The sequence below is a fragment of the Lissotriton vulgaris genome, chromosome 2_1, assembly GCF_964263255.1.
Source record: "Lissotriton vulgaris chromosome 2_1, aLisVul1.2, whole genome shotgun sequence".
Lineage (NCBI taxonomy): Eukaryota > Metazoa > Chordata > Amphibia > Caudata > Salamandridae > Lissotriton > Lissotriton vulgaris.
This window is the reverse complement of record NC_141687.1, coordinates 1994207680-1994228701: the sequence shown is the minus strand read 5'-3', so window position 1 is coordinate 1994228701 and position 21022 is coordinate 1994207680. Positions and strand designations below refer to the sequence as shown.

The window sequence follows — 21022 nt, the reverse complement described above, 5'->3', positions numbered from 1 at the left end:
CACAACTGTGGGGCACAACTCTGATGGGGTGGGTGATGGAACCACTGCAGTGGGCAGGTCAGGTGTAGTGGACATGGTCCCCACTGCAGTGCCCATGTCAGACTGGGTGGTCGTGGACTCCACTGCAGTGCCTAACCCCATGGGAGTGGAAAGGGGTGCAGGTGAGGTTGGCAGGACAGCTGGGGTATTTTTGTATCACATTAGTATTGGCTGTATAATTTGATTATAGATCTATGGTTTAACTGCTACACAGTTTATTGTTGTGCATTATGCCCGGTGCAAATTTGTTTTCCAAATAAGGACAGCTGGGGGGGGGGGGGCACGGTCCCCACAGTAGTTGCAGTAACAGACAGACTGGTGGTAGTGTCAGTGGAAGAGCAAGTGGGAGTTGGGGAGGGCCTGAGCATTTTGGGGATGATGTATCTGTGGGTGGGGGGACCTGGGACAGGGAGTGTCAGGGGAACCTGTGGTGTGCTGACCTAGGGGATGGAGGAAGGAGACTGTGCAGTGGAGCTGGGGGGTGGGGTGGGGTCTTGCTCTTACGGGTACGGGGTGACTTGGGGGTGGGGGCCTAAATCTGCCTGCGCCTGGGGGAGGGTGTCCGGGTGTGAGGGGCACTCTTCTCTGTGTGTGGGGACTTCCTCTTCCCCCTGAGGTCTGGATCTGCTGGATCTGAGGGGAAGAGGCCTAGGTCACACAGGAAGGGCTTCTTAGGAGATGGGGTTGCAGGTGAGGCAAGGGAAAGGCTCTTGGAGGGAGAGGGATCTGAGGACTGCGGAGTGGTTGTGGATGCCTGTGTGTGTATTTGCAACCCATCCCCTGTGTGTGTGGTATCAGTCCCCTGACTTTGCTTGCATGCACGTTTTGACTTTTGTTTGTGTGATTGTGTGCTATCTGTGTCTGTGTGTTTGGGTGACTGTACTGGTGTATGTTTGCTGGGGACAGATAGGGTGCTAGGAGTTGATGATTGGGCAGAGGATGAAGGGGTGAGGGACTGTTGGAGGAGGGATACTGCTGCCATCAGGGAGGAGGCCATGGACTGAATGGTCCTCTGTAGGGCAGACATGCCCGATGAGATGTCCTCCATGAACGACACCACTTGTGTCAACAGACTGGTCTGTGCATGAAGAACACTCACCATTAATGTCTGCCCTACATGGATCTGTTTAAGCAGGTCCACAGACTCCACACTCGGGGCAGCAGGGTACACAGGGGCAGTCTGTGCGGTGCCTGACAGGAAGGAGACATGCTCCCGAACACGGGAGCTGCAACGGACCTCTGGGATGGGATCCCAGGGGAGTTTGGTGGTGGTGAGAACAGCCTCACTATCTGTGCTTTGCTGTCTGCTGACACCTGCCACCACAAGGGAGTCATACTCCGAGCTGCTGTGGTCCTCAGCTGAGGTGGATGGTGCTGAGGACTCCTCGGTGTGGCTCCCCTCACCCTTCGTGCCACTGGATCCCTCCGACTCCTCAGTCCCTGGGCCAGGCTGGCTCTGCGGCTCCTCTAGTTCCAGGGCGCTGTCTCCTGTACCCATGGATGTATCTGCATATAAGTAGGAAAAGAAGGCCCACAATAGTCGCCTGCACTGACTGCACACAACACTGTCAATACAGCACATTACAGGGCATGCACTGGCATCCTTAGCTGATATTTGCTCAAAATGCCCACACAGGTGTACATAGGGCAATAGCCAGTCTGAACATCAACCATGGCACCCATATCCCTCTACTCATATGTCTGTTGCATGCTGGCTGATAATACCCTAAAGTGCACACATGCACCACATACACAGTTGTTGTACATGCAAATGGCCAAGCAGAAGTACATTACTATTAACATACATCACATCACATGCCAATCAATCAAAACAGGTGTCAGGATGAATGTATGCCCAGACTCACATTTCACAATCTTGTGATGCCTAGTAGCACAAAACACAATGATGTCCTTACGTCCTGAAACTTAATGACACAATGGGGTGCATGGAGCACCTCTGACTCCAATGCAGGATCCCTCTTCTCAAGTCAATGCCCTGGCACAGACATGAGATGACCTCCATGAATGACACCAGTTGTGTCAACAGACTGGTGTGTGCATGGAGGACACTCAGCATTGATGTCTGCCCTACATGGATCTGTTTACGCAGGTCCACAGACATGCTCCCTAACACGGGAGCTGGCACGGACCTCTGGGTTGGTCCGTGGGCATGGGGAGCGTGGTGTTGGTGATGAGAACAGCCTCACTATCTGTGCTTTGCTGGCTGCTGATACCCACCCCCACAAGGGAGTCATCCTCTGAGCTGCTGTGGTCCTCAGCTGAGGTGTATGGTGCTCCTTGGTGTGGCTCCCCTCACCCTCCATGCCACTGGGTCCCTCCGACTCCTCAGTCACTGGGCCAGGCTGGCTCTGCGGCTCCTCTAGTTCCGGGGCCTGTCTCCTGTACCCGTGGATGTATCTGCATGTACCGTGGCCGGTAAGTCAGTCTTCACTGTCAAATGTCTGGGGGCAATGCATCCGGACAACATCAGTCTGCACTGCGTCACATTCATAGGTCTTGCCCATACCAAACTCTGCAGCTGACAAGTGCACCAGTCTGTCCCCTGCCACACACTGTTCTTGGACTCTGATGAACCTACATCACTAAAATCTGACATATGAGTGACTGCAAACACAACTACCTGAACATGAGCACCTCACAGTCTGCTGCTAATTACACACAGCTGCGCGAAAGTCACTGTTGCATACAGCATTGTGCACATTCAACTGACCACACCTCAGATGTCCTGCTGACACTAAAATCCTCAACACACCAGTTGTCACAAAAAGGAAGCCACACCACAATGATATTGTGTCAGAAACCTGATGGCACATTTCAGGAAGCACAATCAGTAGGTACATAAACGTGAGTGTGAGTACAGAGTCTCCCAATTACGTGGAGTGGGCATGACTGACCAGGTAAACCTGTAAATGTGTATTGGCCTGGACAGTAGGCAGGTGTCTGGGCTACTGTGACATACTTCCTGTACATACTCCTGAGGACACTGCATGTACTCACTTGCTGCATGGGTATGTTTTAAGAACCCCACACACATGTTGTGAGCCAGACTAGCAATTTGAACACTTAACAAAGGCACACACAGAACTCATGTCAGAGACCAGGCATTGTGCAAAAAAAAGACCTACCCACGAAGCACACATCAGAGTCCCAGTAACATATGCTGTGCAGGTCCCTCAGCATAGCTGATTGAAGGGACACAGTGCCCAAGTGAATAAAGTCACAGACTGTAGGGGCCACAACTGTGGATCAGATGAGGAGTGTGACTTACACAATTGAGGGACATGAGTCCTGGACTACAAGACCAAAGTAATGTGGAAGTATGACCAGGCCAAAAGACTGCAAATAGCATGTCAGACATGTTCACAGATCAGGCATGGACTTACCCCCTCCTTGCTGCTGTCTGGCCTTGAGTTGCCCATCCATGTCCGGGAAGACCACCGCCAGAATCCTGAGCATGTGGGGGGTCAGGGTCCGGTGTCCTCCCCTACAACAAGGAGGCAACAGCTTCAACTGGACCCTTGCGATCCTCCGGGCCCAGCCACTTAGGGCCTGCCACCTCTTCTGGCAGTTGTGGATCAGGCGCTTGTAGACCCCCACTGATCTCACTGCCCGTGCGATGGTCAGCCAGATCTCTTGCTTCTGGTGGGCATCAACCGGTGAGGATGACAAAGTGAAGAGGACATTACCACACATGCCACATAATTGTGCTGCATACAAAGCTAAAATAGGTACACAGGTAGTGCACCCATATAAATGCGCATTTGTGCTGCAGGTCTGACATGCTAACATTGGCTAGGAATTTAAGGTTGGCACTACTGCACTACTGCAGCAGGACACCTGTTCATCACATGTACCCACATAAATTGCTTTCTGAAAGTACTCAGTGCATATGCCTCCCACTGCTGTGCACACTTCTATTGCTTTTAGTCAGACAACTTGCAGAAAATGATAGGCAATGGACTGCACACTCACCTGCTCCCATGGTTTCCCATAAAGCTTGCTGTACTGTGGGAGGACCCCATCCAGCAGGGCCTGGTTCTCCTCTTCTGTGAATGCTGGGGCCCTCTCCAGAGTATGTTGCATTGCAGGATCCAGAGGAAGCATAGACAGCAGCAGTGGAATCTAAATTGTGGGACTGTAGCATGTAGTGCAGGCAAGTGAGCTCCCGGGGGGCCTGCCAGCCTTAAATCAGTGCTGCAGAGGCAGATTATGTGACATTGCCCCTTACTGATAGGCCAGACAAGGTTGCATTCTATGAATCTGTCCACTCCATGGAAATGTAATACTCCTACACGTCTTTTGCATCGTTCAAAACTCTCACCTTCAGGACACCCTAGGATTGCAACATTGTTGTAGGCATCCAACTGAATTCCCAGCGCATGACTCAAACGATTTTTGAATTTGCGTCCGTCTCCATGACAGCCCATTGCCAATGAGTGCGCACAGCTCAGTAAACTGACTATACAACGCCTATTTTTTAAACAAAACGCATCCGTCTCAATACGATTCTATGGGCTATGCGTGCGCCCGTCTCGGACCAGAAAAGCATGGCGCGTCACTGTAGAAGTCACCGGTGTCGTGTCACATAGCATACACGTTGTACCTGCATGAACCGAGCCGTGCACATGCATTGCCCATTGTCATCAATGTGATCCGATGCAGGTGACTGTTATGCATACGCATCGTGCAGTCAATGGACAAGGTGTGCGCACCACTCGGTCCATGCATGTACGGCGCGTCTGCATACAATTCACCCGCGTCCGATCACATTGGTGTGACTTGCAGACGGTTTACACACAGATTTCATTGACATGGCCACAACTTAAACACCACAGCATGTCCCACACTACATCCCATGGCATGTAAGGCTGCATCACATGTGTGAGTATGGGCGGGGCAACATTTCTATTCTTGTGTGGCACTTAGGTGCAGCCACTCCCAGGCTGGGCACAGGTTCATGGGGACAGATTAGTTTTTGTGTTGTGCACCTCATAAATGTAATGGCCAAGTGTTTGCTCATTGGCATGAGGCATGGACACAGTACCAGTTTTGAGATCTGCATGACCTGTCACATACACCATGAGTACAGGGTTGCATGTCATGTACATCACAGCAAGACACATGGCCACAATCATGATGTACCCCCATGGTCTGTGTGCATGTTGTGTCTCTGATGTGTGTGGTTCCATGTGCCCAATGTGAGACAGTGTCCACCATGTTCTATGTGTATCCACATTTATGCTGTGTGTGTGCCTCAGGGACTTCCATGTATGGCCTGCAGGGACCACAGGGGCCACTACCTGTATGACTCATGATTGGCTGTGGGATGACCATGATACACAATGTATTTCCAATGCACGTGGCAATACAGGGACCATGGCTATCTCCCTGAGATGGAGTTGTGATGCCTGTGAAACATCAATTCTCACTTGTCACTATGTTGTGTGTTTTTAACGTGACAGCAGTAGATAGGTACTATGCCACAGCCCAATGATTTGCCATTGCACTCCATGGAACTCATGTACACATGTCTCATTGATATGTGAGATGATGGGCATGAAGGTGACATATGTGTCCATAACTAACAGCACACACCTCAGTTAATTGTGTATTTCTATGAAGTATTATGTGATTATTGCTCAAGGTGAGTGCCACATGGGTAGCTGAATGTATGATTTTACTTTACCCATCTCTGTACTGCAGGGCACCAGCAGTCCATAGACCATTCCCTGACCTTGAGACGATAGTGGAACACGACAGCATCCGATGGTACCGCTTCACCAGGAGACTGATCGATGAGTTGGCAGAGCAGTTGGCACCACATCTGCTACCTGGCCGGACATACCCAACAGCACTGACACCAAAGGTGAAGGTGATGGCATCCCTGCACTTCTTTGCCACCGGTACCTTCCAACACACTGTGGCTAGTGCTGGTGGTATGTCACAAACTATGTTCAGCCGTGTGCTTCGTGATGTCTTGGAGGGGATGTTGAATTACCTAGACTCCTACATCAAGTTTCCTAGCCTGGGTGAACTTGCTGACATTAAGGATGCCTTTTATAGACTGAGGAGGATGTCAAACGTGATTAGATCAATCAATGGCACACATGTGGCCCTGATACCACCACGGGCACATGAACAGACATAACGCAACAGGAAACATTTCCACTCACTCAATGCTCCGGTGGTATGTCTGGTGGACATGGTGATCACACATGTGTGTGTAAGTTTCCCTGGTTCTGCGCACAATGCCTACATCTTGAGGAGGAGTTGCATACCGTTGATGATATCACAGATGCCAAACCAGGGTGCCTGGCTTGTTGGTGTGTACTGTTTACCATTGTGTCTGTTTGGCAATGTTGTCTCCCACTCCCTTACAATACTCAACTAATATTGAATTCTTTGTATGTAGGTGACTCTGGATATCCCAACATGCAGTGGTTGTTGATACCCCTCAAGAACCCTGTGACAGCATCCGAGATGTGGTGCAATGAGACACATGGCAGAACCAGGCGAGTGATTGAGTATACCTTTGGTCTCCTGAAAAGCCGCTTCCGCTGCCTGGACAAGACCGGAGGGGCCCTCCCATATGAGCCTGCAAAGGTGTGCAAGATCATCATTGTCTGCTGCATGCTCCACAACATGGCAGTGCGACAGAAGGTGCCTCTCTTACAGGATGACGATGACCAACATCCACCACCTGTGGAGGATCTTGTCCTGGGCCACGAGGCCAGTGATGATGATGAGGGTGACGTCAGCACACAGCTCATCAACAACTTCTTCAGCTGAATGTGAGTTCACAGGGTTGTCATGTCAATGTCCTGTGTTAGCCTGTGATGTGTTTGTGCAGCTCAGTTGCTGTTTAAGTTTGTCTGTGTGGTACTTGACTGGATGCGTGCAGTTATGTGTCCTGTCAGATGGTCTGTGGTACACAATAGTGTTGACATGCTAAGTTGTTACTGTGTAGGTTTCTTGTGACATGTTTTGTGCATATGTATTGCATTTCCATCATGTTCTGGTGTGCTTCTCACTGTCTCATTTCTGTCCTTCCCAAGGTACTTTGCCAGTTGCTTGGTCAAGTGTGACACACAGCAACCAGAATCCAATGCCAGGGTGGAACTTCTAGTATGCCATCATGTGATGTACCACACACCCCTGTAACTCAATTTGACAACACTTGGTAACTGTGTGCCCACTATAATGTGGATTCACCTTGCTACTTTTGTGTAATAAACTTGTTTCTGAATTGTAATGAACCTGTGCTTCACTTAGTTATGTGTGTTACCTGTCTTCACACATCTGACTGACATTTGGTTACCTCACCTCTGGGCTTGTTGGCATTGACTATGGAATGATGTGGTGTCTGTGCATTCCACCGTATATCTGGCAAGCATCTTTGTAGGCAATGTGTCATATGTCCATGGTGAGTATGTGTTGTGGTGCCCTATTGGTGTGTCCCTCATTTGTGTCCCATCAACATGAGTCACATAACGGCAATTACATTGCTGTATTATTTTGCATTCACTGTGTATTTCACCAGCTCCATGACACATACCAAGTTTGAATCACAACAAGTATAGTGTAATTGTGAGTTTATGTACATACATGTGTGGAGATAGTGCTGAACATGAGTTTTAGAATCCAAAGTTCACAGATGAGTTTGAAGTTTTGGTATATGAACTGTCCAGAGTGAAGTCCACATTCATCTTCTACATTAGTACAACATGGACCCTCCATGTCATGTTGGGGAGTTGTGTCATGTGCAACAAGATGAACGCTTGCACACGAAGACCAATATCCTAAACAGATTCTGGGTTCCTGGGGGATGTGCATGGACAACTGTGGCCCTCTTCTTTTTCTGGGGGGGATCCTCAGGTGCAGGCGTCGACGTTTCATCAGACTGTCTACCAGATTCATCCTCCATCCCTGAGGCATTTGCAGATGTTGTTGCAAGAGATGTTGTAGGCACACAGGCAACAGCCAACAGCAGACCCCACCGAACTCAAGAACTACCGCCCCATCTCGCTCCTCCCGTTTCCAGCCAAAGTCATCGAGAAGACAGTCAACAAGCAGCTGGCCGCCTTCCTCGAGACGAATGGATCCCTCGACCCCTCACAGTCGGGCTTCAGGGCCAACCACAGCACCGAGACCGCCCTCATCGCTGCCACCGATGACATCCGTGCCCTGCTTGACAACGGAGAAACAGCGGCCCTCATCCTCCTAGACCTCTCCGCGGCATTCGACACTAATGCAACGCCTCAGGAACGTCGGAATCCAGGAGAAGGCACTGGAATGGATCATCTCCTTCCTCGCTGGAAGAACACAGAGAGTCCGCCTACCCCCGTTCAGGTCAGAGGCCACCGAAGTCATCTGCGGCGTTCCTCAAGGCTCCACGCTCAGCCCCACCCTCTTCAATGTCTACATGAGCCCCCTTGCGGCGACGACACACAGCTGATCCTCTCCCTGACCAACGACCCCGTCACCGCCAGAGCCGACCTACACGAAGGGATGAAACACGTAGCCGAATGGATGATGACCAGCCGCCTGAAACTGAAGTCAGACAAGATGGAAGTTCTCATCCTGTGCTCCTCGTCCTCCGCCTGGGACGACTCCTGGTGGCCACCCGCGCTGGGCTCCGCACCCAAACCAACAGACCACGCACGCAACCTGGGCTTCATCCTGGACTCCTCCCTCTCCATGACCAGACAAGACAACGCCGTCTCCTCGTCTTGTTTCAACATCCTGCGCATGCTACGTAAGATCTTCCGGTGGATCCCCACTGAGACCAGGAAGACGGTCACCCAGGCCCTCGTCACCAGCCGTCTGGACTACGGCAACGCCCTCTACGCCGGAACCACCGCCAAGCTCCAGAAGAGACTCCAGCGAATCCAGAACGCCTCAGCAAGACTCATCCTCGACATCCCCAGATGTAGCCACATCTCCAGACACCTGAGAGACCTGCACTGGCTCCCGGTCAACAAGAGAATCACCTTCCGCCTCCTCACCCACGCACACAAAGCCCTGCACAACCAAGGCCCGAGTTACCTCAACAGCCGCCTCAACTTCTACTCTCCCACACGCCACCTTCGATCGACCAGCCATGCCCTCGCCGCCGTCCCCCGCATCCGAAGAGCCACAACAGGAGGAAGATCCTTCTCCCACCTGGCCGCCAAGACTTGGAACTCCCTCCCGACCCACCTCCGTCTGACCCAAGACCACCTCACCTTCAGGAAGCAGCTCAAGACCTGGCTGTTCGAGCAGTAGCGGACCCCCCCCCCTCCCCAAGCGCCTTGAGACCCTCCGGGTGAGTAGTGCGCTATATAAATGCTATGATTGATTGATTGATTGAGGGAGGTGTGGACATATTTGTGCTGATCTGGCGGAGACAAGTCAATATGTCAGTATGCACTGCAGTAAGTTTGTCCCACTTGGCCTCCATGCATACATGATGGCCAGCCTGCTCCTGTTGCATGTCCTTCAGGACTAGCTGAATCCTCTGGTGCTATCCCTGTACGCATCTATGTTGGGGGTCATCATACAGTCCAGTCCCCTCTGCAGGCCATGACCTCTGCCTAACACTACTCCCACCACCCCTAGACACACGTGCAGGTCCTGTGGTGGCACGCACAGTTGACCCTGGGCCACCTTGGGTGTTGCTACTGGTGTCATTTTCTGTACCTTCCTGGGTGGCCGGGGTCCCTGTGCTGTTTGAAATTTGTGTCCTAGGTCTGTCCGTGTTGGCGGGGGTGTTAGGTCTGGGGCCAGATGTTGTTGGCGCGGCTACAGGGGGTGTAGATGTTTCTGAAGGTGGAGCTGCATGATGACTCAATCCGGAGGTCCCAGATTGTTGTTCGTCATCCGAAGAGGACACAGCCAGATCCACACCAGAGAGCTCATTGTCCACCAAGGCCTGGGACAGGGACTCCTCTTCACTTGCTGCTGTTTCCACGGTACCACCTGTGTTTGGAGGAGACAGACATTGTCAGTTATATTACTACAGGCATCAATGGTTAACCTATGTATTTTGCAAGGAGGGAGGGAGGGAGAGGTACTGATACATTCATCTTGCAAAGGGTTGTACTAACAATGAAGGAGGGGGGAATGGATCACTCATCCTGTGCAATCATGGTATTTACATTTTTCCATTCATTACTAAATACCCTCATAGACGTACACAGGAATGGAGCGCTGCATCTTGATTCTCCCCCTCAGTGTACTGTAGCAGCATTTTATTAGGGTCACAATTGTTGCAAATATGATGTGCCTCCACCTGGAGGTTGACTGGCTGCTTTCCCAGTAGTGTCCAGAGGAGAAATAGGCTCTACTATCACATGGGGATGCAACATGTTGACCAACAGTGAATGACCCTGGTGCGGTGGATCAGTAGCTGGATCCACACATGCAACACCTTTGTTTGTAAATTAATACATCACATTGTCCATCATTTTCTTTTACCTTAGGGTGTTGTGAGTGACTTTGACTCAAAGCACTTGAGCACAGACACACACTCTCAATTTTATGCTCTGGACACTACTGGGAAACCAGCCAGTTCACCTCCAGGTGGAGGCACAGCATATTTGCAACAATGTGGTGCCAATGATGATGCTGCTACAGTACAGTGATGTGGAAAAGCATGATATCCCGCACTATGCATGTGTACGTATGTGATGTTATCAATGGAGGCAACACAATACGTAATGACCCAGGTTGAACAGGACGAGTGGACTATTCACCCCTCCTTGATTGTTGTAACAATGGTTCATATACATGAAATTTGCAAAGGAACGTCAGGATGCATGCGTGGACACTGCATTGTCTTCAGTCATCACAGACAGAGATTGATATTGATGTAGCACATTGTCCAGCCAACATGAAGCCTTTCAATGTGAATGTTGATGTGTGTCTATACCCAGATCATGTATGGATATCAATGTATATGGTCATTGGTACTCAAGGGCCATCAGGTGGCTAACACAGGAGTGTCATCCCTGTTTACATTTAACTCGGCTTCCTTGTGAGGGTGTGTGACTGTGCTGACAAGATGGCTGACAGTACAGTCCTGGTGTTTGTTGGTGGCCAATTCCCAGTGGAGCTTTGTGCTCCCCACAACAGTGCCCAGTCACAGAGTTCTTGTCAGTCTTTCACCACCCCCTCTGTGAGGTGAGCATGGTTCAGTGTGAACTTGCTGGGCCATGTGGGTGGGTGGGTATTGTAAATGACTGCAACGCCCAGCATGCTCTGGACTACACCCCCCTTCCCAGCATGCCCTCACGTCCCTCCTTCTGACTCTGCTTCCCTGTGAGGGTGTGTGCCTGTGCTGACAAGATGGCTGACAGTGGAGTTCTGGTGTTTGGTGGTGGTCGATTCCCAGCTGGGCCTTGTGCTCCCCACAGCAGAGCCCAGTCCCAGAGGTCTTGCCAGTCCATTTCCACCCCCTCTGAGGTGAGCATGGTGCAGTGTGGGCTTGCTGGGCCATGTGGGTGGGTGGGTATCGTGAATGACTGCAACTCCCAGCATGCTGTGGACTATACCCCCTTCCCAGCATGCCCTCACTTCCCTCCTTCTGACTCTGCTTCCCTGTGAGGGTGGGTGCCTGTGCTGACAAGATGGCTGACAGTGCAGTCCTGGTGTTGTTGGTAGCCAATTCCCAGTGGAGCTTTGTGCTCCCACAACAGTGCCCAGTCCCAGAGTACTTTCCAGGCCATTTCCAGCCCCTCTGAGGTGAGCATTCTTCAGAGAGGTGTTGATGGTGCAATTGGAAGGGGGGGCATTATCTGTGACAACAACCCCATCATGCTTTTGTATACACTCACTTCACCAGCATGCCCACTATTCCTTTCTGTCAGTCAGCTTCACTGTGAGATAGTGGTTGTGGTGGCAAGAATGTCTGACAGTGTTTACTTTGATTAGTGCCACTGACTTACTCTATTTGTTGCTAGGTATGTACATGTCATGACACACTTACGAATCACTATAATGTGGCCATTATAGTGTTTGTTTGACTAGCATACACTTCTTGGGCTGATTGACTTTTGTTTACTATGCCTTTGCTATTAGTGCATGGTTTCACTGTCCCGTTAACGGTTATGTGTCCGTATTGTGACCCAATATTGAGTATATTTGTTGTGTACTCACCAGGCTCTGGTATGTCTGCTAGGCCATGGACGCTCTCTGGTGGGAGGATGTCCCGCACCTTCTCCTTCCAGGACCTGAAGTAGTTTGGTTTGGCAGGAGGGCCAGTGTGCTCTTTCAAGGCATGTTCCTTCTGGAGGAGCTTCTTGACCCTCCTGCGCATGCCATACCACCTGTTCTGGATGTCGGTCTTTGTGCGAAGCACTGGTGCTTGTGCGTTCATCTTGTCCACGATCCTCTCCCACATCTTGGTTTTCTGTGACATGGGGGTCCTTTATACCAATGTGCCAAACAAATGTGGCTCCACTCTGAGGATCTCATCTACCAATATTTCTAGCTCAGTGTCGGTGAACTGTGGATTCTGCTTAGGGGTAATGGTGATGGTGGTGGTGAGGAGTGATGTGGGTGGTTGGGTGCAAGTGAGGGTGGGTGGGTGTTAGTCTGTTTTGGTAGGTGTATGTGTGAGAGCTTTTGGAGGGGTGCTGATGGTGTGTAGGTTGTGTAATGGGTGAGTTGTGTGTGTCTGTGGTTGGTGTCTCAAGTAATTCTGACTGGCTCCTCTGTTGTATTTGCAAAGGATCATGGTAGTGTATTTTTGCCTTTTTATAGGTGGAGTTGGGGGGGTGTCTGAGTGTTTTTTTTATTTATTGACTTTGTCATAACTTAACTGGTCCTTTTTTGTGTTTTTCCCATTGTTTTTTGTGGGCATGTTAGAGACGTTCTTCTGACCAAGTCGGATGCTCATGTTGATTTGTGAGCCTGCTCCGTGTCTTTCATGCTGATTTTGTTGTGTGTTGCATGCAGGTCAGTCGCGGTGGTCTCTCTCGCTTCAGGTACGTTTCCGGGCCGTGATGGTCGTGGGGCTTGGGCTCCGTGCGAATCCGTCGGGTTTCATACATATTGCATTGTACTGTGCGTGTCGGACGTCACAGGTACGTATCGGTCGGGTTCATTCCTGGTTCGTGTCGGTCGTTGTGAGACGTGTCCAAATTCCGGCCGAATTACTGATTTCTGTACCAATCGGTCGTACGGCTTGGTTTCCGTACGGCTCTGTTGTAGTTCACGGGCTTTACATCGTACTGCACGGGTCGTATGGTGCCTGTAGGTGAGTCAGTCGGACTCAGTTCCCGAGTCGGTCGGGCCAATTTCCAACCTGAATCGGAATCGGCCCCAGAGAAGGAAGGTAAGATGAATTAGAGACAGAGGAGGAATATGCCAATATTAAGGGCAAGGATAAACCTATTGAATCTGACACCATACCAATTCATGAAAACATATTGCCTGGATATATACATAACAATAACATAATACGCTCCCTGTCATTGGAAAGGCCTGGAGCATAACATAGATGCATCTTTTTGTAAGTGGCTTCTTCTAGTAAAACGTGGCCACTGCTTGGACTGGTAGGTTGTACAATTGCACAAAGTGGAAACACATATTTTATGCTATTTTTTCTCTGGGGGAAAAAAAATTCACAGCGGCAAAACCCCTGTAACTACATTCCCAACACGTTTGGAGGGAGTTTAGTTCCCTTTCATACACTAGAACAGTTGAGTGAAACTTCAATAGTTTCTAGGTTTGAAGGGGTCTGATCTGAATTTATGAACAGCCACAAACTCACAAGTTTATAGATATTCACACTTATGAGGCAAACCACACCATGTTCCAAGCAACCCTTGTGATTGGTTTACTAAAACCACTGTATAATTATACGGACTTGTGGAGGAGAATTCCACAACAATAAAATCATTAACATGTGAGAAGTACCCTTTTGTGGACAGCTGTTGGGAGTAAATGGAGCCATGAATGGCAATACACATATATTTCTGACTGTAAATGGCTTAGCGAATGGTAAGTAGACATAATATCGAGTTTAAAATATCATTGTATAATAATATTGTGTTTTTGAGTCAACAGTCAAAAATATTGTGGTATGTAATATCGATGTCAAGAATATCGATTTAGTGTGTTGTAAAAATATCGTCAAAAATTTTGACGTTGGAAATATTGTCATAAAAATATTGATTTTATACATGTAATTTTTGTAATGGTATATATTAGTAAATATCTTAATATTTTTGAATAAATAAGATATGTTTTATTGACAAATTCCTTTAGGAGCAGAATGTTCAGTTTATAGGGGATAAGGGGGGGGGTGTTTTAAAATGTTTTTTTAACGTTTTGTTTATAATAAAAAAAATTACATTATAAGTGTGGGATGATGGGTTCATAGGCGATAAAAGTGGGTAGTGATTTAAAATGTTTTTTTTTAATTTGTTGAAAAATGTAAGTAATACAAAATATATTGTTAAATATTGTGTGAGCGTTTTTTCAAGATTTTAATACAAATAATTAAAATTTTTAAAAAGTACATTTGAAATAAAAAATTTACAATAGTGTGATGTGTTTATAGATGTTGGGAGTGGGAATTGTTTTTTAAAAATTAGTACAATGTCAAATAAAAAATTTACATTTCATAAAATGTACATTAATAGTGGCATTTTCTTTTTATTGCAGTTCATTTTGTGAAGTGTTTTCTAAAAATTATACCATATTTAAAAAAATATTTTAAATATTACAATTTTAAAATTTTTTGTGGTTAGATGTTTGTTTTGTAGAGGATAAGTGTGGTGATTCAATACAAAAATAAAATAGGAAAATGTGTAATAAATAAAAATGTGAAATATTTCATAAAAATAAAAATAAATGTTTTTATATTTTTGGAGGTGCACTATTTGTGTTTTATAACTTTTTCTAATTTGTGAATTTGTATGTTTTTTATGAAACACTTGTAAGTAAAATATTAATTTTACAAATTAAAATAAATCTAAATAATTATTGAAAAGTTAGTATTTTTTTATGTTTATAAAAGTGGTAATAGTACAATATATATATATATATATATATATATATATATATATATATATATATATATATATATATATATGAAATGTGTAGCATTTTTATGAGTTAATGTAGGTTGCAGTGGGTATATTACATTATATGATTTTATTGCCCAGCAACTTTTCTGTTTTTACATAGTTTGGAGTGAGAATAGTATATTTGCTATGTTTAGTGTCCAGCACCTTCCTTTAGTTTATATAACTTAATATAGTTTGGAGTGGGAATAGTATATTTTATATGTTTAGTGTATAGTATATTTGATATGTTTAGTGTCCAGCCGGTTCCTTAGGTTAATATAGCTTGGAGTGGGAATATAATTTTTTATATGTTTAGTGACCAGTGCATTTTCTGAGTTAATGTAGTTTGGATTGAGAATAGTAAAATACAGATTTTTGTTTTTATAATGTATGTTTTAGTGGTCATTGTGTATAATATTTGTATAATATCTATTTATTAAAAATTTAATTTACATTTATTAAATGTAAGACCATTATTTTATTGCACATATATAGTATAAGAAAATTCATATTGATATTGACAGTAATGGATAACCAAATTCATATTCTTTTCTATTTTTTATTAGTATTGAAAGATTTAACCAAAGAAATGTAATGATTTTTATTTTATTCACAATCTTTCATATATATTGTCATAAAGCAAAATAATAATATTATTTTTTGTTTTGGATATGTTACATATTTGGTACATCTTAAAAAATAAAAAAATAAAACATTTAAGCATAGTAAGTCTGAAACAATTTTAGGTTTTATATAATGTAGATGTTGGAACGTATGTATAGGTTTTACAAACAAGATGTAGGTATTCACAGTTTTGTATATATTTATTTAATATATATTTATTTTGTAACAGTTATATAATTTATTTTGTATTGTCAATATTGATGACATAATTATGTACAGTTTAAAGTATTGTTAATATATATTTTGTAAACATTTTTTGTTGCATTTTCAATTTTGTTATTATCATAATTGATAATAAATCATATATTTTATAATATTATTTAATTTGTATCAAAAAAGAATATTACAAAGTTAACAAAGCATTTTGTGACATTTTTAACATTACATTTTTTCCCCATTTTTGGCAAGCAGTACCAAACTTGTTTTAATAATAATAATAAGTCATTACAATTTTTTAGCGTTTGTGTAATACTGTTAGTGTGTTGGTAGTTTAGTGTTATCATTTAGTATATATATTTAATTGTGTTTAGAGTACTGTGTTAACTTATTAGTATGTTTATTTAAAATAAATATCACTGCATATTTGTGCGGGAGGGGATTGTTTGCTGTTTTTTTCCAACAGGCTTTCGAAGTTTCTGAATTGCTGTTGGGAAAACAATGTTGTTTTTAAAAAGAAGAAATGTGTATCAGTTTCTAGTAAACTAATATTTATTTTACATTTCCTTTCTTTTTCAGGCTTTCATGGGGCGTTTCTTTTTTTAAATGTATTTTTCAGTTTTTTTATGGTTCTACTTTATGAATAATTAGTCGGCGGAGTTAGTTTTACACAGCTATATTTTTCCATTTTGTTTTGGGTGTTTTAACTAAGTTTTGGAATATTGATAGCTTTGGATTTCTTTGGGCTGTCTGGATGATTTTCTTCAGCTACAAAAACATAAGTTATTTTATATTATTTACAGTGGGAGGGAAATGTTATTTATATAATTGTTATTTATAGTTTTCAAGCTATAAAATATATTTAATATGTCAAATGATTTTATTAAAATTGTTTAGTGATCAGATTAGTTTACAATTCAAATTCTTCAATGTGTATGTGTTAATGTTTTAAAATAGGGATTTTGATACTGTTTCTAAATATTCTAGTCCACTAGTGTTTGAGTAGAGTCCTTCTTTTTATAGTAAATGCTCGTACATTGTTTTAGATTGCTTAGTTAGTTTTGGACATAGTTGTGTTACACATTGTTCTAGTCTTAGTTGTTGGTAGCTTTGTTGTTTTTGTATTGATTCTAGTAATTTATGTAGTGTCGGTGGGGTGTGGCCTTTTGTGGCTTGGAAAGCATTATGCCATCCTTCAATAGCATTATTAGTTTTTGCTTCTTTGTTTAGGGTACTGATTTATACATTCCACCATGGAATGTGGAATTTTGGCTGTCTTCTGTGTCCAGATCTTTGTAGCCTTCCCACCCAGGTATCCTCGAAATAGTCTAGTAATTGACTTAGTTTACGTTAATTTGTTTTACTAATAGGGGCTTTCTAATAATACATTGTAGTGTTCAGCTACTTCAGTTTTTGGGACCTAGACTAGTGTATTAATTTCATATGCCAAATTACTGTTGGTTGCATATTCTACACTAAGGGGTCCATTACGATGGCGGACGGACACCGTAACGGTAAACGGGACTGTCTGCCAGAGGTGCGGCGGTCCCGCTGTGCCTATTAGGATGCGACTGCCACCCTGGCAGTCACATCCTGCACATTTAACATTGTGGCGGGCGGTGCTTTGTGCAGCACCTGCAACAATGTCAAATATGCATGTTGTGCATTGGCCGGCACAACGTGACAGGCAGCGCCTGGTGCCTGCCACCTTGTGCATGCTAATGTAGAGGGGTACCATACCTCAAGTTCAGCCTCCCAGCCCCCACCCTGTAACAGGCCCCAACATTGAAAATGCCTATCCATGGGGGCATATTGTGGGACACCATATTATGTCCCTTTTCCGCCTGGTTGGCAATCTGACCGGCGGGAAAGCGGCGGACGGTCTTTCCGTCTGCCGCCATAATAATAATATGGCAGGGGGTGAACGAGGGATATATACTAATGACCTCTTAAGGGTAGATTTTTGAAGGTGTCTCCATATACATTGATTAAAGTGGTAATAGCAACCTTGTATTGCTGTGTGAGGGTAATTTTTCTGGATGGCCTGTATCATTGACTTTTTAAAGTCTATGTCAATCTTTTTAGGGTAGTATTTATTAGTTTCTTGTTTTACTTTTGTCATCTGCATAGAGGGCCACCTTCCTCTCCCACTCTCCATATTTAAAGGGCATGATACTAAGATCTTCCCTGAGCTCTGAGCAAAAGGCTCGATATAAAGATCAAAAAGGAGAAGGGCAAGGGGGTAGCCCTGTCTGGTTCCCCTAGTGATCTTGAAGGGTTTGGTCAGATTGCCCTTGACCAGCAGCCTGGCTGATGGATCTTGATATATCAGCTGAATGATCTGACAAAACCTCTTGCCTACGTTAAATTTCCCCAAGGCTTCTGACAGGTATACCCAATTGACCCTGTCGAAAGCCTAGGTAGCATCAAGTGTCAAGGCCGCAAGAGGAAGTGAATAAGGAGTGGCAATATCTATCGTTCAAATAAGATCTGATGAATGTCTACCTTTAACAAACCCCATCTGATCAGTGTGAAGGACATCACTCGCCACTGACCCCAACCTAGTCGCCAAAATCGTAGTGAAGATTTTATAATCTGTATTCAACCGCAAAATGGGCTGATCTGACCCACAATTCGCTGGATTTTTACCAGGTTTCAAAATCAGAATGACTGTAGCGTCGTTTCAAGACTTGGGGCTTGAGGCCGTCTGATAAGATCTTATTAAATATTTGAGTCAAGACCGGATCTATCACCTCGCCCAAGGACCTATACAATTCAGCTGCAAGCCCATCGGGCCCTGCGGCCTTCTCTCTTACAGGCAGTTATAGCTTTCCATAATACTTCCTGTGTGATGGCCTGTTCTAGTTCTTCCTGCTGTTTAGGACTCAAAGATGTCACTGTGGTCCTTTCCATCCAATCTTTAGCTTTGGGTCTGTCACACCGTGATCTTCTTGATATAGATCTAGAAAAAAATTAAAGAAGGCCTCACTAATCTCTTCATCAGAGGATAAGGCCGGTCCCCCCTTTTCTACAGTGATTTCCCTGATCTGATTACGAAGCCTGTCCATTTTTGCCTTTCATGCCAGGAGTTTTCTGGCCCCTTCCCCATATTCAAAATGGGCAATCTTATTTTCCTCCCATCTACGCCTGAGCCTTGTTTGAAGAATACTCTCCAATTGCTCCTATAATTTACTAAGTTTACCCAAAGCTTCTTGATGCCTTCCCAGCTCAACCTGACCATTGAGTTCCTTCTCTACTACCTTCATTTCTGCCTCTAAAGATGCAATCTTCCCTCTATACCTTTTGTACATAAAGCTCACACTACTAGTAATACGCCCCCTTAGGAACATTTTGAGGGAGTCCCAGACCACGGTAATCATGGCTGAGCCTAAATTAACTTTCAGGAAGTATTCAATCTCTGGATTAAGAAGCACATCTCTTCACTCTTAAAAAGTAACATTCAGTCAAACGACCAAACTCTGTTCTGCTGGACCTGCTCCCAATAAAGGTCCAATAATATACCTGAATGGTCTGAAAGATGTGACATCAAATATTTTATATCTTTGATCTTGCCCCTTAAAAGATGGGTAACCAGGATATAAAGTATAAACAGAAGAGAGTAACCCTTGAACCAAAGGGAACTGGGTAAATCACAAAATTAAAACAAAGGTGTTCCCTTGGTAATTCAATAATGCGTGCTCTGAATTATACTGCAAACTAACTATTTCTACTTTATTAACCAGTTACTTCTAATTAGATCTCATTCTTACAACATTTGCTCACCACACGGATATAAGTAGATCACAAAGAGGTGCTAAATTCAATGGAGATATCACACTTTACAATTCCCAATGTACGTATTTGTTCTTAGTTTATTAAACAAATTTAAAACATCATGGGGCCCATTACGATGTCGGGCAGATTGCCTCCGCCAGGCTGGCGGTGGCCACCGCCGGCCTGGCGGAGGCAATCCGCCCGACACAGTATCCCGATAGACCCTCCGCCGCTTTTCCGCCCGGTTGACTTGCGACCGTGTCGGAAAGGGCTTAATATGGTGGCAGTGTCCAATGGACACCTCCAGCCATTTTATGATGTGTGGGCATAGGTGCCTTTCCGCGGCGGCGATGCCGCCATGGAAAGGCAGGCGGTCTTTGCTTTGGGGGCCCGCTGTTGGCCCCCCTGGTGAAGGCCAAGGTGGTGGGTGCAAAGGGGGGGTACTTGTGGTACCCCCAGCATTTGCATACACCAAGCAGCAGGCACCGCGCGGTGCCTGCCGCTTTGTGTATGCCAATGCGTGCATCCATTTTTAAGATTGTGGCAGGCGTTGCAGTGAGCACCGCCCGCCACAATGTTAAATAGGAGGGATGCACCCACCACTGTGGCGGGCGCATCCTAATGCATACATCGGGACCCCCGCCTTTTAGGCGAGCGATCCCGTTTACCGCAAGGGTGGTGGGCGGGCTTTGCCATCCTAATGACCCCCATGTGTTTCATTCATCAAGGCAAGCTATTTTTCTTTGCCTATGTTTTATCACAGATCATACATTGATTGTGATAGATTCACACATTTAACAAATTTGTATACTTTATAATACATGATCACAATGTTCATCATAATTGTTAAAAACATTTACAAAATCATTAATACAATAATCATAAAACCACAGAGGGTTGTTGTCAACGCCTTTCGGTGGATTCTGCTATGCGCACCACCTTCCTCAGGACAGTTAAAAACCAACACAATAATCTGTAAGTAAAAACATTTTTTCAGAATAACTCTAGTACATTGAGTTACATTTTTTAACATCTCAAAAACATTGTTAAACCTATCAGCCTCTATTTTCCTTTGTTGTTTGTAGTCCCACTTGTATCACCTCATCACCAATCATATAAAGTAAACCTTCTTTCATAAACTTTCAACCTTAATCTAACACTACACATTTCATCCCACATTGAGCCCCATGTGTAGAGCTCTATTTTTCATGTCTTAATTTAGAGCTCATTTCCACACTCTTGTCTTACATTGTCAGGTGCTCTACTCTGGGCCCCCTCATCTTTTTCACATTTAC

At 45.1% G+C, this 21022-nt stretch overlaps 1 protein-coding gene across 1 annotated transcript in view; it reads right to left on the bottom strand.

Moving 5' to 3' along the window:
* Nucleotides 1-21022, bottom strand: part of IL16 (interleukin 16) — a 471977-nt gene that overhangs the window by 232391 nt on the left and 218564 nt on the right. The window lies entirely within an intron of this gene.